General features: G+C 45.1%; 1 protein-coding gene across 1 annotated transcript in view; it reads right to left on the bottom strand.

The window, feature by feature from the left end:
• Efr (ER GDP-fucose transporter) overlaps window positions 1-16,723 on the bottom strand; it is a 72,889-nt gene extending 56,166 nt beyond the window's left edge. The window contains exon 1 of the mRNA XM_084587413.1: window positions 16,584-16,723. The gene's annotated coding sequence lies outside the window, so the exon portion shown is untranslated. The remainder of the gene's footprint in view (window positions 1-16,583) is intronic.
• Window positions 16,724-16,945: the final 222 nt, after the last annotated feature.

Below are 16,945 nucleotides of genomic sequence, written 5' to 3'. Positions count from 1 at the left end.
CGTCGGTTCACGTGCTTGAGAAAGCGGATGCCCCAGTTAAGAGGGCAAGTGGCGGCGAGTGAGAGGGAGGACAGATGCCGCAGTTGGGATGAGTGCCGAATGGACACAGACAGCCACCTCTGACCCACTTCAACTTGCCGAGTCCGTCTTTTACCGTAGCCTACCGCGTCCCCTTCTTCACGGAATTACCGCATCCTTTCCCTCCCGCGATGTGGCTCTGAAGTAAGGCGCTATAATTAGATATTCAAAGGCTGAGCGGAAACCACGCTTGGCGGGCCGAGAACTGCATCACCGACGTCACGAACTTACGCCAAAGAAAGTTGCCTCGTTTTGTGGCTCGCTCAGAGGCGAACTCATTCACTGGATGTCCAGTCACCGTTCCGAGAGTGGTACTGTGAGTTGCAGCGTCAGGATGCTGGATTCTTTGGAAGGAGTGCTTAGACGGGACAAGGGCCACAAGAAGGCGGAAACAACTTATCTTACTGCGCTCTAAACGCTAGTGAAGGCAGAGTCAATGTAGTTAGAAACTCATTCGCTTAATGCCTGAAATTCCAGACTAGGCATAGAATGAGATGGTCAAGACGACTGAAGCTACTTAACGTCTCGCACTACAGCCTTAAACAGTGCAATGTTGCAAGTGGCCTACTAATGTTTTCTTTCACTGCTCATCAACGGAAGTAGCACTTTTGTCGCGAGTATGAGTCAGAACAAATATTTTTGTGCGCGAAGCTGCTAAATCATCAGGCATGCAAAACAAAAATAAATGCTTAACATGCCAAGCCCGCGCAATATGTACAACATGCGCTGAATGCGTATCGCAGAAACATGCGAGCGGGCCCAGAGACTGCGGGATGAAAGCTTTTATTTCAAGAGAAAAGTCTATGAGAATAAACACTGAGGTTGTCAGGCGTACTCGCTGGTCGATTAAAAGGTAGTGAGAAGCATACAAATATAAAGACATTGTTGGTTTTAGTCCTAGGCAGTCGAAAACTATACTTCGTGCAAATATAATATATCCATACATGTGTTCTTACTTTAAATATTATTCGCCTTTACGAACTTTCTGCCCTGTTGAGCTTTTTCCATTGATTTTATTATTGATCAACTTTTTTGTTTTGTTTTCATATCGTGCTGCAGTGGTGTATGCATTGTATAACACTTTTGGATGTCATGGTTGTATTGTTAATCAACTTCTGGAATTTGCTGTTTGCTCCTGCTATGTTGTGTACGGGTTTCCTGGGCCTTTGTCAAGCTGTTTGTACAGCTTTTAGCCCAGGTGACCACCCACTTGTTGGAAAATAAATTTGATTAAATTTGATTTGATATCTGGGACATTTTATAATCCTCCATTTATATTTACTCGTTCATATCCGAAATCTGATTTTGAACACTGAGGAATATGGCTGCCCTTCAGGCAGTCATATAAATTGGTTGGTTAGTTTATAAGGTTTAGCGTCCCAAAGACTATGCGAGACGCTTTAGTGGAGGTCTCCGGAAATTTCTATCACCTGGAGTTTTTTAACGTGCACTGACATCGCACCGTACACGGGTGCCTTGCTTTTCGAGTCTATCTAAAAGCTGCCGCCGTGGTTGGGCTTGACCCCGCATCCTTGGGTACAGCAGTAGAGCGCCATAATTACTGAGGCAAAATGCAGGGCAGTCATATAAATTAATGGATGTCCATAAAAGGAGAATTTGTGCCTAATGATTAGTAGTAAGATCAAGGTGGATTTCAATGGCATGCAGCTAAGGTGATAAAAAGGGAGCGCTGTTCGAAATCTTTATGAATAAATACGTAATAGCCATACATGTTAAAATGGGGTTGAGTTGCAGGCGCTTAGACACTCTGCCCGCATTCTTGTCTTTCTTATCCCATGTTACTACAGCGAGCCAGCGTTTTAACAAAAATAGTTTAACTTTGTCACGAAGCGAAATTTACTTTGCGAATAGTCTTTTATCACAGTCATTGGTTTTTGGGCAGCTTGTAAAAAAAACCTGGAGATCTCCGACGTTTTTACATTTTTTTTTTCACAAAATATAAATATTTTTGGTTGTGTCACGACATTGTTTTGTATCTTCACGCCTTCTGAGATCCCTGTGGTAACCCTGCATGACTGAAAAAACATTAAACGAGTTTTAAACTTCTGTGAAGTATAGGCATGGTAAAATATAGTAACCCCCACAACTTTAATTTTAAAGCGTTATGATGCTGTTAGTGGGAAAAATACCGCGGAGCTGACCTCATTTGCGGCAGTCGCATTTAGATGGAGATTAAATGAAAATATACGTCTATAATGTGCTAGGAACAAGATTAGATGGTTTATTATGTTAAGTGCCTACAGTTATTGTACTCATATCTGGTTTAAAACATTAGCTTTCTTAAGAAATGTACAAACAAGAGAAAAATCGACGAATGCTTGTTTGCCTGAAAGCAATGCAGGATGAAATGGAATGTGTTCATTATAAAATACTGTAAAATATATTTTCCTAAGATCCTTAAGCAGCGAGAATGAGATTAAAATGTGGTTGACTGTGAGCTCATCATCGAAAATTTCACACACTTGTTTGCCTTTTTTTTTTGTGTGTGTGTGTCAAGAGGAAATTATGTGTGATGTGTGTACTATGCTTAGACGACATCGAATAACTTCGATAAAACGTTCTTGATGTCAGCGCGGCTTTCATTCCCCTACAAAAGGACTCTGCAGAATGTAGCTTGTTGTTTTCTTCATTTTCCCAAGTATCTTGCCATCTTGCTCTTAGTTTGTTGCGTACCAACTTTGTGCAATCCCTGTGGGGTATGTGCTCACGTTTTATCTCTCTGGATCTGACTTGTGCTGCATATGTGTCTGCTCTCTCATTACCCTTAATCCCAACATGACTGCCAACCCAGCAGACTTTTATATTATGTTTTCGTGATGTAACCTTTACTATGTTGTGTATTGCACTACCTATCAGCGGTTCAACTGTATTTTTTTTATTTAAGGCTATGAGGACACTTAGAGAATCTGTGTAGATGTTGCTGTTTTTTATGTTCCTATTCTTTACTTTTCCGCAGGAGTACAAACAGCGTAACACTCTACAGTGAAAACTGGTGCACAATGAGGTAGTCTTGTTATTTTTTTTTCATCTTGTACTATAGCACTTCCAGCATATTCATCACTTTTCGAAACGTGTGTGTAAAATACAGTGTAATTCTTATATTTTTCTTTCAGTTCCAGGTATTCTTGCTGTATGTGCTCATGTGTAGTGTGCATGTTTTGGAATTTCGTTAGCGCCAGGTCAAGAACTGCGGAGAGAGTATACCATGGAGGGAGTGGTTCGTGTTTTGTGGCAATGCTGGTCATTTCATTCGTTATATAAGTCCTGGCATATTTCTTCAAAACGCAAAAGTAGTGGTTGTATTGCCCGAGGCTTGTCATTGAAGATTGCTCTGGATGTGCACTTCGTGACTGTGGAATAACAAAGATGTTTTGGCTGTAAACGGACTTTAAGGATGTATGTGCATGTTAGTGCTGCTCTACGATTTTCTAAGGCAGTCTCATTCATTTCTACATAAAGACTGACTACTGGGGATGTCCTGTAAGCGCCGCACGACAACCGTAGACCGAGATTATCAACAGGATCCAGTTGTTTCAGATAGGATGGTCTTGCTGAGCCGTATGCTATGGACCCATAGTCTAACATTGAGCGAACTACAGAACGATATATATGCAGTAGGCATGCCCTCTCTGATTTCCAACGTTTTTGAGACAATTGAATTAGATGCAGCAGTTCAATTGCACTTCAGCAGTTAAAAGCGATGCAGAGCACTCCGCTACGTCTTGATATACAGTGCCTTTATCTGTAATACGTCCCAGGAATGTGGGAGCTTTTATGCACGCATAATATAGGGGAGGGGCTGAAACGTGGATGCTAACGAAGAGTGTTCTACTTAAGTTAAGACAACGCAGAGAATTATGAAACGAAAAATGGTAGGGGTAACGTTAAGAGATAGCAAGCGTGCAGAGTGAGTCATAGAAATAACTCAAGCTACTGACATTCTAGTGGAAATCAAGAAGAAGAAATGGGCCTGGATAGGACATATAGTGCGAAGAGAGGATAACCGATGAGGAGGAGGAGGAGGAGGAGGAGGAGGAGGAGGAGGAGGATGCTGCTGCTGCTGCTGCCGCTGCCGCTGCCGCTGCCGCTGCCGCCGCTGCCGCCGCTGCCGCCGCTGCCGCCGCTGCCGCCGCTGCCGCTGCCGCTGCCGCCGCCGCCGCCGCCGCCGCCGCCGCCGCCGCCGCCGCCGCCGCCGCCGCCGCCGCCGCCGCCGCCGCCGCTGCCGCTGCCGCTGCCGCTGCCGCTGCCGCTGCCGCTGCCGCTGCCGCTGCTGCTGCTGCTGCTGCTGCTGCTGCTGCTGCTGCTGCTGCTGCTGCTGCTGCTGCTGCTGCTGCTGCTGCTGCTGCTGCTGCTGCTGCTGCTGCTGCTGCTGCTGCTGCTGCTGCTGCTGCTGCTGCTGCTGCTGCTGCTGCTGCTGCTGCTGCTGCTGCTGCTGCTGCTGCTGCTGCTGCTGCTGCTGCTGCTGCTGCTGCTGCTGCTGCTGCTGCTGCTGCTGCTGCTGCTGCTGCTGCTGCTGCTGCTGCTGCTGCTGCTGCTGCTGCTGCTGCTGCTGCTGCTGCTGCTGCTGCTGCTGCTGCTGCTGCTGCTGCTGCTGCTGCTGCTGCTGCTGCTGCTGCTGCTGCTGCTGCTGCTGCTGCTGCTGCTGCTGCTGCTGCTGCTGCTGCTGCTGCTGCTGCTGCTGCTGCTGCTGCTGCTGCTGCTGCTGCTGCTGCTGCTGCTGCTGCTGCTGCTGCTGCTGCTGCTGCTGCTGCTGCTGCTGCTGCTGCTGCTGCTGCTGCTGCTGCTGCTGCTGCTGCTGCTGCTGCTGCTGCTGCTGCTGCTGCTGCTGCTGCTGCTGCTGCTGCTGCTGCTGCTGCTGCTGCTGCTGCTGCTGCTGCTGCTGCTGCTGCTGCTGCTGCTGCTGCTGCTGCTGCTGCTGCTGCTGCTGCTGCTGCTGCTGCTGCTGCTGCTGCTGCTGCTGCTGCTGCTGCTGCTGCTGCTGCTGCTGCTGCTGCTGCTGCTGCTGCTGCTGCTGCTGCTGCTGCTGCTGCTGCTGCTGCTGCTGCTGCTGCTGCTGCTGCTGCTGCTGCTGCTGCTGCTGCTGCTGCTGCTGCTGCTGCTGCTGCTGCTGCTGCTGCTGCTGCTGCTGCTGCTGCTGCTGCTGCTGCTGCTGCTGCTGCTGCTGCTGCTGCTGCTGCTGCTGCTGCTGCTGCTGCTGCTGCTGCTGCTGCTGCTGCTGCTGCTGCTGCTGCTGCTGCTGCTGCTGCTGCTGCTGCTGCTGCTGCTGCTGCTGCTGCTGCTGCTGCTGCTGCTGCTGCTGATGATGATGATGATGATGATGATGATGATGATGATGATGATGATGATGATGATGAATATAGATACCTTACTACCAAATTTCGGCTGTAGCAGCTGACATTCTTATCAATACTTTTTTTATTAAATTTAAAGTGAAAGAGTAAGCTAAAGGGCAAGCATTGACAAGGCGTTGGCCCAGAGTCAAAATGAGAAAAATAAAGCCCACTATAATGATGCCGCATTGATTTTGCTCGGAGTGCTTTGGCAGCTAACTCAGGCTGGCAAAAATGCATAGCCACCAATAGTCGTCATGCACGTTATTCTATCCCGAAAGGTATTATTAAACATTCCGGCCGCACTGCTGTCATTAAGTTCTTGCCTTCGTAACAAACAAACAAACAAACAAACAAACAAACAAACAAACAAACAAACAAACAAACAAACAAACAAACAAACAAACAAACAAACTAACAAGCAAACAAACAAACAAACAAACAAACAAACAAACAAACAAAAACATTGCACAAAAGGACAGCCCGCAGTGATACTTGTGATTGAACACCGCTACGAGCTAGTTGACGCAGAAAGAATCAGTAGGAACTCGTTCGAAGTGTACGGAAAACTCATGGCTTACAGTCGATTACGTGTCTCTCCTGAGCCGCTTTATGGTTGCTATAATAATTCATTGGCACCCGCTCAGAAACAGATTAAACAGAAGCTTTCTTCAACCGCTCCTGTAAGCGCTAGTCGCAGTGAAAACATGCGTACGCATACATGTCCGCGCTGCTTTGCTTGCGTCTACGGTTGTACACTGGAAAGCACCCTCACTCGATTCAGAGGGCCACGGAATTCTGACGGAATATCGTTTCCTGCTTTCCTGCCAGCTCAAAAGGAATCTGAAGGCGGGTTTCTGGAAGACGAGTGGTTATGTACTGAACGCCCGCTCCAGTGGTCACATTGTCTTCTTTAAAGCGTGCTTTGCCTCTAGAAGGGTCTTTTTAAGACGAAGCCAACCTCATTTTGTGAAGGGGCCTAGATAGCGAGGACTGAGTCAAGAGCTGTGTAAAAACGTAGAATGATGAGGCCTATGAAGTCTGTAATGCTGTGAAATGAATAAAAATATTTTATGAGTAATAAAGGGCAAGTAATATGTCATAAAATTATGAATTAAGGCATGTATGTTTTTCAAGGTATCAAGGAAAAATTGCGAAAAATTGCGTGCTTCTCTTGCAAGCTAGTAATGCAGAAAAATGAGGCAAAGTCGCCGGCATCAGAAAATGTGCAATCGCGTAGTCTACTTACGCTACCCGAAGCTACCCAGGACCACGTACGGCTAGGTAAAACCAGGGTGTTATTTCTATGTCAGGTGGTCTTGGAGATAATGCGGTAACTTATGACTGTACGCTAGTGTGCGTGTGTGTGTGTGTGCGTGCGCGTGTGTGCGCGCGCGTGTGCGTGTGCGTGCGCGCGTGTGTGTGTGCGCGCGCGTGTGCGTGTGCGCGTGTGTGTGATAACAGAGACCCCAATTGGGAAATTACTGATTCGGTAAGTACCAAAGTGCGTGTACGTGAACGTAGAGCCGTGACGGGAGCTGAAGACGGAAGCTATCGACGTTGTGACGTCATACCTTTAAAGGATAGCTTATGTGTCGCTCAACTTTCTTCAGAACCCTTGTAACAAAAGTAAGAACATTGTGTACAATTCGACACGGGTTTGCACTGCACAGGTTCTTTGGCAGATTGATCCGAAAAATATTTTGTCAATCACAGACTGCTGTGAAATTGAGCTTTTAATGCACATTAACGTTAATGAAGTCTCACACAGATATTACTTTTCATGTCTTTAGGCTGCTACGCGAAATGATTTTCCACCGCCCAGCAGGAGCCATGATTATGTGCATCAGGAGTCATGGCTTGCGCCATGGTTACGTGTTGAAAGGAAGTAGGAGGTCATTAGGGTGCACTGGGGAAAAAGCCTTTAAAAAACGAAAGTGGTTTCTACTCAATTCACCCTACTTTATATCTTATGGTGTTCTGGTTTGCTGCCCGTGGTCTTTAAACAAATGTGTTTACGTGATGTCTTCATGGCCATCAGTGCCTACTGCTATAATCCGCTTTAATAAACAGCTACGTTAGGTTATCTGGTCGTACACAACAAATGTTTTAGTTTACATTGGGCGGCTCCCTTAATATTATACTTGTATTGGTTTTCTGTAATTGCATTTTTGTACTTCCCTTCTCTTGGTTAATTAGTAAATTAAATTTTCAATCTATCACAATGCCGGTTGATACAATTAGCATATCGATTCCTCACTGATCAATGATCGCATCGTTTGTGCGTATACCTCGTGATACTCTAATTTTAAATGAAATAACAGTGCATAGAGGTAGAGGGGAAGCTTCAGTTCGCAAGCCGAGCCACCGTTTCGACAAAATGACTTGTCTTTGTCTGGGCCCAGACAAAGACAAGTCTATTTGTCGAAACGTTGGCTCGGGGACTGTGTAGCCGTCTTTACCTCGTTCTACCCTGGATTTGTAACTCTGTAGTGTTGTTTCTGACGCCTGGCTTAGAGCACGAAATGATGTATCACTATATACGCGACAGAGAACCACTGAGAACAGAAAACAGAACAAGACAGATCAACTCTGCCTCCAGTATGAAGCAACATTTGAAAGCTATGTTGCTGGGTCACGTTGCTGTCACATCTTCGTGGCTCTTTGTCTGGGATATTTCTGTTTTATTGCGTAAGCAATATTACGCGAGGTTTCAGCCCGCCGCGCAAACCCGGCTGGTACCCACGTTTGACCTTTAGAAAAGAAGAAGAAGAGGAAAGAGAAAAAGAAGAAGAAGAAAAAGGTGGTGGAGGAGAAAAAGAAGAAGAAGAAGGATAAGAAAAAGAAGAAAAAGAAAGACCAGAAAGAGAAGCTACGTCGGCTTTGCTTATGCAACCTACCGGGTTTAACTAAAGCTGTAAACCCCAGCCAATTTTTATTCTTTTTCTTTCTTGTCTTTTTTATTTGATATGTTATTTGATGCGAGCACTTTAGGAATGCCAGATAGAATTAGGAGCGGAAGAAACAGCTTTATGTCCGTCGAATATCAAGCGTCCATGACGGCCAGAGCTCAGACCATCAAAGATTAGTCGTTCTGCTGGGGCGTCGCCAACCAGACGCACAAAGTTGGAAACTAACGCTCGAACTAAACAGTCAGTTAAGAAACCGTGACCCTGAAAACGTGCCTACACCAGCGTGGCAATGTAAGGTTTGACTCAATAAAACGTTCGCAAAAATATTCATACAAAACTTTGAAATTCTTCAAGATTTTTCGAGCAATAAGAGTATCAGTTGGGTTCTTCCTATTATGTAAGCTTGAAAGACTATCTTCTTCTACGCCGTCACTGTTCATTCCTAAGCAACAACGTAAGGTCACTGTGTCTGAGTAAAGTCAGCGTAGACAGCTTGGCGTCATCCCTCACTTCACAAACAACTTTAAATATCAGTCCAGACAATTCAATGAAAAGTCCAAATGACGGCAACATTCCTGGGGGGGCTCCTGCAGCATTAAAAAGAATATAAAAATAAACTGGGGTCTGTTAGGGTAGGTTTTGGAGGTCAAACCCTGCCTTTTGTTTCTTGTGAGACGAACACGCCGGTTGAATCAGGCGCCTTAGGAGGGCACCTAGTGAATGCCTCGCGATCGTTGACTTGGTAGCGTGTCTTGACGTATACTGATGCTAACTGTAATTAAGAGTATGCTATTTAAGATCTAGCAATTATGTACAAAGCGGTGTTACGATCGAAAGAAAAGAATGTTGTGAAGAAAAAAAGAAAAACAAATAAAAGCAATGTGCTGACCGAAGCAATACGTTGTCAGAGTCACTCGCATGATAAGTAGGTGGTAGGAAATGAGAAGAAAGAAAGGCGACGATGAATTCAATTAATGCTATTGCGCCCTAATTTTAAATCGGAACCTAATGGTCTCGCAAGTTTTTTCCCCCCGCTCCTCCCTATCCTCCTGGCGACCCTGGCTGACGTCGGCCCTGTGGAACGACGAGCTGGCGCTAATACAGCAAGCTACCTAACGTACTGAGCGTTCAATAATGCGGAAACGATAAATTGATCCTCGCTCTCTTTCCCGATTAGTAAAAAAAGATTAAAAATTTCAAACGATACGCGAATCGGCGTGGTCATTTGATGATTGTATCAGGTGAAGAAAACTAATTTATACGCAGACGTGAGCATTCAAATCTGCGCAGAGAAACAAAGCTATAATTAGAGTAAGCATCATAATTATTATTATCCGAGTCAGCTTAACGTCGCTCACAGCAAGGGGGAGGAAGGCATCATATATCTGCAATTAGCCCTGTCCTGTGAGAGCCGCTGCAGTTTTGTCCCCGTCAACTTCCTAATCTGATTAGGACAGGTACCTGCGTTCTTCATCCTGTTACGCTTACCTTGCCTTTGAATCCTGTTCATTACTCATCATATCGGCTAAATCGTCTCTTAACCTGTCGGCCACAACTGCGGTAGTCAAGACACGCCAATTACGACGCGGCCAATGGCGTTTCAAACATCACCTTCAATGTTTTATTTCTAAATTTCCTCTCATTGCTTGCAGCCAATTTTCCAGTGTTATCGAAATGTCCTCGCATTAAGCCTTTCAGGCCTGTTTGAATATTTGGCGAGCAGGTGTAAACAATAACACTAGTCGCATTAGATGTTTTAATAGCTATAAAACTAGAAAAAAGTATCGCTCACTTCTAGGCCCAACCACGACTAAATTTTCTCAGTGCGAGAAACGCCATCAGAAAAGAAAACCTTCAGAGCAAAAGTTGCATAGTGCCTGCACGTCCAAGCAAAACAAGAGCAGTAGAGAAGAGAGCGACGCGGTCTGTACTGGACAAATCTCATTTCCTCGTTCTACATCTGTTGTGATGCTAGAGGGCACGCGCCATATAACTTTTTAAGGAATGCCTTTGTTTGCTCACCCGACGGGCTCACTCGGAGAAATGAAAACCGGTTTTGAGGAAATTGAACTGTCATAAAAAAAAAGAGAAAGGTCTTCGGAATATTTTCGACCGCGTAGGGGTCTTTAACGTGCGTTAAAATTGCCGCCCAGCCGACGGCGGTTGGTTCTTTTCGCCGAACTGGGCGAGAGAGAAAGATCAAAATCCCACCTGACCTCTATCTGTGTACCCTACCAAAGCTATCCACTATCTTACGAACATAATGGCAAGAAACAAGAACAAATGCTCCTGTATTGCTCCTACCATTTCCTTGCGCATGTGGTTTCATATGTCTGCTTTTAATGTAACTTTTAGTTTTTTTTCCTCTTTTTTTGTGGTCAATTTCACTGTACGATGTGTATTTTAACCCATTTTTTGGTGGCAGGTCGACACCGGGATGATTTTTTATTTCTTAGGTTTTTCCTCTTGTTAAGCTGGTTTTTCTTTTCTGCTGTGTGTTTTAACAATGCATGTAATCCCACTCCTGCCTAAGGCCTTCTGTGAAGGCTGGCAGTATTTCTGAAGTAAATAAATAAATAAATAAATAAATAAATAAATAAATAAATAAATAAATAAATAAATAAATAAATAAATAAATAAATAAATAAATAAATAAATAAATAAATAAATAAATAAATAAATAAATAAATAAAACTGTACACTAAGTAATTCTGCTAAATTTATAAGCAATGAGAGAAGAATATCCTGTTCCTGTAATATCCTGGATAGGTACACCGCGCAAACACATTTGGGGCACGCCAGCAAGACCAGGCAACGGCTGCTAGTTTTTACTCTGAAATAATTATTACTGAAATCCGCAAAAAGCAAGAACAGGTTGTAATGGTGTTGATCGGTGGCCCGTTGACATGCCCATTAAAAGTTATTGCTGTGTGACGAGTTTCTTATATAGGCCGGGGCCGAGGAAGTTGAGGGCGGTGCCGTCAAAGCGTCGACGTTACGTGGCAGTTGTAGCGCGCAGACTTCGTAGAATCCGGCATCAGTGATACATGTTGCTTCATCGGGTATGCTTGCTGGCCCAGTCAAACCAAGAAATATCTGTGCAAACAGCAGGAACGGGTTTGTCATGGTGTTAACCGGTGGCCCACTAACGTGCCTACTTGTGCATTATACCATCGGGTAATTGTGCAAAAGAATTTATAGAATGAGGTGAGGTAAGTATGCTTAAAGCATCAGAGTATATGACGCTGTTCTCGACGTCCTTTATTAATTTAAACATCGCGAACAAGAAGACACAGGACAAGAAAGATAAAAGACAAAGAAAAGATGTCGAGAGAGATAGTTGAATCATATTTTATTTCAACGGACAATAGGTGTGTCAGCAAGACTTCTCTTGCTCTTTCAAGCAAGGAGATTTTTTTTAGAGTGACTTCGTGCGGCAGGTGAACCCAGGGATTGTTTCACGTGATTATTTCGTTTTCGTCATATTTGTTTTTATCTGGGCCTTGGAGTAAAGGCTCAGGCGTAGTTGGGAGTCAGCGCTTGTACTGTGGCTTCCTTTTATCTTGTCCTGCGTCTTCTTGTCCGCGCTGTTTAAATTAATAATGAATGTTTACCAACTCGCCGAACAAAGTATCTTGGTAAGCCATATCTCGACATCCCCTTTCATTGTTTTTTTTTTCCCTAGAGACAGTATTCCCAAGAACTCAGGCTAAGATTGTCCGCAAAACACGGTAAATTTGAAGCCTAATATGAGGGTGAACTTGGCACCGAATGGGAAGTTGCTCCGAGCAGAAATATGTTCAATCCAAATGGCATTCAACAAAAAGAAAATATCACGGAATGATAAGACAGTCTGGCGCGCCGAACCTGTGTAAGCAGTGTGGCCTTTACCTCTACATGTTTGTGCAATAAATGATTTCACCTTTCGTCAACCTACCCTCCTTTTTTCATTCAGTCGCGATGGCTTAGTGGCTAAACCGCTCGACTGCAGAGCCGAAGGACACGCGTTCGATCCTGGCCGTAGCGGCCACTTTTTGATAGAGGCGAAATGCATGGCCTCCGTGTGCCTTGTGATGTCAATAAACGTTAAAAATGTAGGCCGTCGAAATTTTCAGAACTCCCCACTACAACGTCTCTCATAGCCTGGTACGCGTTCGGACGTTTCAGTTTAAGAAGTCGTCGCAAGTGAAACAGTCTGAGCAAAGACGATAGGGCTTTAGTTTCCGCCTAGTATTGGCAGCAAAAATTCTGAGATCGGCGCATTTCAGCAACCCACTACAGCTGTAGGGATACAATGACAAAAAAAAAAGAAAAAAAGAAAAAGGATGTCGATATCTTTCTTCAAAGGCGCAATCAAACCGATGATCTGCATAAGCTGTCCAAATACACATGAAGCAGCATGTCTGTTAGAGTTAGATCAAAACGCTGGACCTGTATGAAAATTACCCGTTAAAGCATACTGTTCAGTTCTGCAGAGCAGGAAGACTTCCTTTGAAGCGCTGGTTGGGAGCGAATTCGCACACATTTCACAGATTGGCATATGCTCCCATCTTCATCAGCAAAAACCGCAATATCGTCTGCATACACTAACAACTTTACTTCGGCTTTGTGCCTTGAATCCCTGGATACTATTATTTTTCAGTATTTTCAAACAAAGGGTCTCTGTATAGATACAAATTAAAAGAGGGCTGAGGGGACAGCTCTGGTGTACGGAAAGCTGTACGTTGATAGGGGCCCTTAAACATTTGTGAACGGTCAATCTCGTCTTGCAGCTCCGGTACGCCATGGCCGCGCCCTCACAGATAACAGTCACGTCACCGGTAGCGAAGTTAACTGATCGACATGCCTCGAAAGTTCGCATGTAAGGTGGTCGTCTACGCCTAAAAGATTCGCAGTGTGCCCTGGACGACGACACCAGGGCCCGCTTGCACAAAACAATCTTAAGACTGTCTTAGCTAAGTCCAGACTTAACTGCAGTCTAAAGAATAGGCCACTAGCATGGCCGCTTAAGACTGGAGTCAAGACTAGGCTTCAGTCCAGACTTGAATAAGTCGCTTGTATGATTACGACTCTAGTGCTGTCTTGGTTAAGACACAAGGACGCCAGGTGTCTATGTAGAGAAATTAGGGAAATACAGGGATGCGCTGGCACTGTCCCTGCTGTAAGATGTACACATTCCGTCAATTTTGCGTTGTGTAAAATCCGTGCCATTGCTTTTTGCGGCTTAAGATTGTGTTACGAGGAAAAATGCCCCAAGTGGTTGCTGAGGCTGTTCTGGGAAGCCACTCTGGTGAACATGAACCCGAAGAGTTCGACGTTCGGAACACGAGCCGTCTTAAATAAGCTTGGTCTTTCTAAAGACACCATTTAAGTCTGGACTTAGCTCGGACTTTATCGTGCAAGCCGGCCCAGATATGTACTTGGGAGTTCCGCTTATGGCTTACCGTGACAGTGACCAGTATTGGAGGGGGCAGGCTAAAGAGATAAAGGACAAAGCTGAAAAGTGGAAAGGAACCAACATATATATTTTTGTCAGAGCAACCGCTTGCAACTTGTTCTTTATCAGTAAGCTCTGGTACGTTATGCAGGTGTTGCACTGTTTACGGTTAAATATTTAAAAGCTGCACAGGACTTTCGCCGTATTTGTCTGGGCGTCTGAATGGGAGCGCTGCAGACGGACAAACTTGTTCCGACGAGTACAATACGATGGGCTAGGATTGGAATACCTGCTTTTGCGACAGCTGGTCAGTCGGTTTTTGCTTTTTAGAGACACCGCTGACCCTTTCTTACGCACCGTACGCCAAGTTATGCTGAGACGGCTGCTGCCGGAGTACGTTGTTTCAACTGAAGATTTTTCTGCAGGGATTCAAGGCTTTTACAAAGATGTCATTGTAAGTGTGTGGTTTCTTTCAGCGCCGTTTTCAAGCGATTATTTGTCAACAGTAAAACGAAAGAAATTATACTCTTCATTGTGCGACATTATGTTCCCAGTGCCTTTGTACAGGGCCTTGTACAGTAGAAGCCCAGACACAGATGTTTCAAAAGAGCCAAGAGAAAAAAACCTTTCTTTAAATTGCACACCGGAACCTTGCCGGTAAAAACATTTTTGGAGGGAAAGGGATTATTTATACCCTGGGAATCACACTGTTTAATATGCAGGAAGCCAAGAAACAATATACCATGTTTTTTTTTTTTTTTTTTTTTTTTTTTACACTGTTGGGAAGGGATTCATTTTTGGGATGTATTGCAAAGAACGCTAATGAAAGATTTTCGTATGGCCGTATGGTATACGGTACTTCTGCGTAGGAAGTGAGGAAGGGGTACCATTATATTTAATTATGCTCATGAGCCTCCACTTTATATGGTGCTTAATAATGTCTGGTTACTATTGTGATAAAGACTAATGGCCTGCCCGAATTTACTTTCGGGAAAGCGTGGACAGGTTTTTAGCAATGCAGAAAGCTGCTGCAGAACCTCTCGAGTGGCTCTCAAGACTGGAGCCGTTGATGTGTATGCGGCATATGTAAATAGCGTGTGTAAATACCGTTTTGTGTGATTTGTTTTTGCGAAATTCAATCTGTCAAGACCAGACAATAAAGAAAAAAGCGCTAGTTCGGAAATGCCGTAATTTTTACAAATTACGAGACAACTAATTGCGACGTCTTCAGGGCACATATGCAAATCAATATTAAACCGATGTTCGCACAATAAACTTTTACAGTTCTACTCCACCATCACCAGCAGATTATCGGCCTCCGGTCTCAACGAGAAATCTTTTTTTTTTTCTTAGTGGGGCACGAATTTAGTCTTTATCACAGATGGCAGGGATGTGCCGTTAGCTATAAACGTTGTCATTTCGCAGCCTTCCCCAACGCTTATCTGATAGTCCACAGTCACGATGAAATGTGACTAGCGTGATAGCCGTGGGCATTGTCATACCGAGTGTGCACATCGTTTTTGCCGCCGCCTAGTTCGTTCGGTACTTTTGTGGGTGGAAGCGCCCACTGAACCATGAGCTCTTCAAGCTTGTCTGCTTTCTTTTTGCCTGTCTGTCGTCTCTGCCACGAGACAAAGCTGAATGCTTCTCAAAACCAAATCGTCATCCCTGTCGGGCTTCCCGCCGTGAAAGGCGTGGCAGCATGATAGCTATGAGCGTCTTGCAAAAGCGGTTTCTTTTTATCGCGTTCCTGAACGGTATTTTCACGAATTATTCGTTTTACTAGGTTTTGCGATGGAAAGCGAAACCACAACTTGCTCGCATTTTTCCACCCCTACCGCTGCTCTGCCGACAGCAACTTCGACGCAGCTAACGTACACAGGGTTACCGCCGGATGGTCGACCGTGTGGTCCCACAACTGGGCCCGCTTGCACAAAACAATCTTAAGACTGTCTTAGCTAAGTCCAGACTTAACTGGAGTCTAAAGAATAGGCCAATAGCATGGCCGCTTAAGACTGGAGTCAAGACTGGGCTTCAGTCCTGACTTGAAAAAGTCGCTTGTATGATTACGACTCTAATGCTGTCTTGGTTAAGACACAAGAACGCCAGGTGTCTTAGTAGAGAAATTAGGGAAATACAGGGATGCGCTGGCACTGTCTTTGCTGTAAGATGTACACATTCCGTCAATTTTGCGTTGTGTAAAATCCGTGCCATTGCTTTTTGCGGCTTAAGATTGTGTTACGAGGAAAAATGCCCCAAGTGGTTGCTGAGGCCGTTCTGGGAAGCCACTCTGGTGAACATGAACCCGAAGAGTTCGACGTTCGGAACACGAGCCGTCTTAAATAAGCTTGGTCTTTCTAAAGACACCATTTAAGTCTGGACTTAGCTCGGACTTTATCGTGCAAGCCGGCCCTGATCTTTCTTCGGAACATGGCCGACACTGTTTTCAAGGTCGCCAGAGGTGCCTTCAGTACCATCATGATGTGCTGCTTTTATTTATTTTTCGGCCTGGACCGGTAGTTCGACAGCTTTATGCTTTCCGGTTCTCTGCATGGCTTAATTTTTGCAAAACCGCACACTGCGAACAAGTTGCCATTTCACGCAGGTTTCAAAAGCATGCGCCCGTTTTTTTAAGCGCGAGAAAAAAAGAAAGGAAAGCAGTGGATGAGCGTATAAAATGATGCGTGAAGAAGGTTTATATCCAGGTACAGAGATACAATTTCAATGTTCTGTCTAAAGATAAAAGACCTAACTATTCGAATTACAGCCTTTCCACTGTAAGGGAAATCGGTCAATCAACGGTACCTTACAAGTCTGCGCTGCGGCGATGTAGGTTGTTTCTCGTTGCTGACGCTTTAAACGATTGTGTCTGCAGGATTCCCGGAACTCGTAGCATTCTCGAGCGCCCGGCTGTGAACCGCTTCAGCCTCTCCGGCACAAGGCACCACCAAGAGTTTGCGCGCCGGACTTTTGGAACGCCAGCACTGGAACGATAAGTAGTTCTCACGAACAGACAGATACGACCACTTCACGTACAACACGATGAACAGTGTCAGCAAAAAGCCGGTCAGCGTTATCAGGATCGCCGAAACCCAGCCACTGTTCCGAAACACCCGCAACGAAGCGGCACCTAGGCAAAAGTAACAACACAGCGCAGCGAACGGTGG

This window comes from Amblyomma maculatum, chromosome 1 (genome assembly GCF_055883805.1).
Source record: "Amblyomma maculatum isolate TAMU_Amacu chromosome 1, ASM5588380v1, whole genome shotgun sequence".
NCBI lineage: Eukaryota > Metazoa > Arthropoda > Arachnida > Ixodida > Ixodidae > Amblyomma > Amblyomma maculatum.
This window is presented reverse-complemented; position numbering and strand designations above follow the sequence as displayed.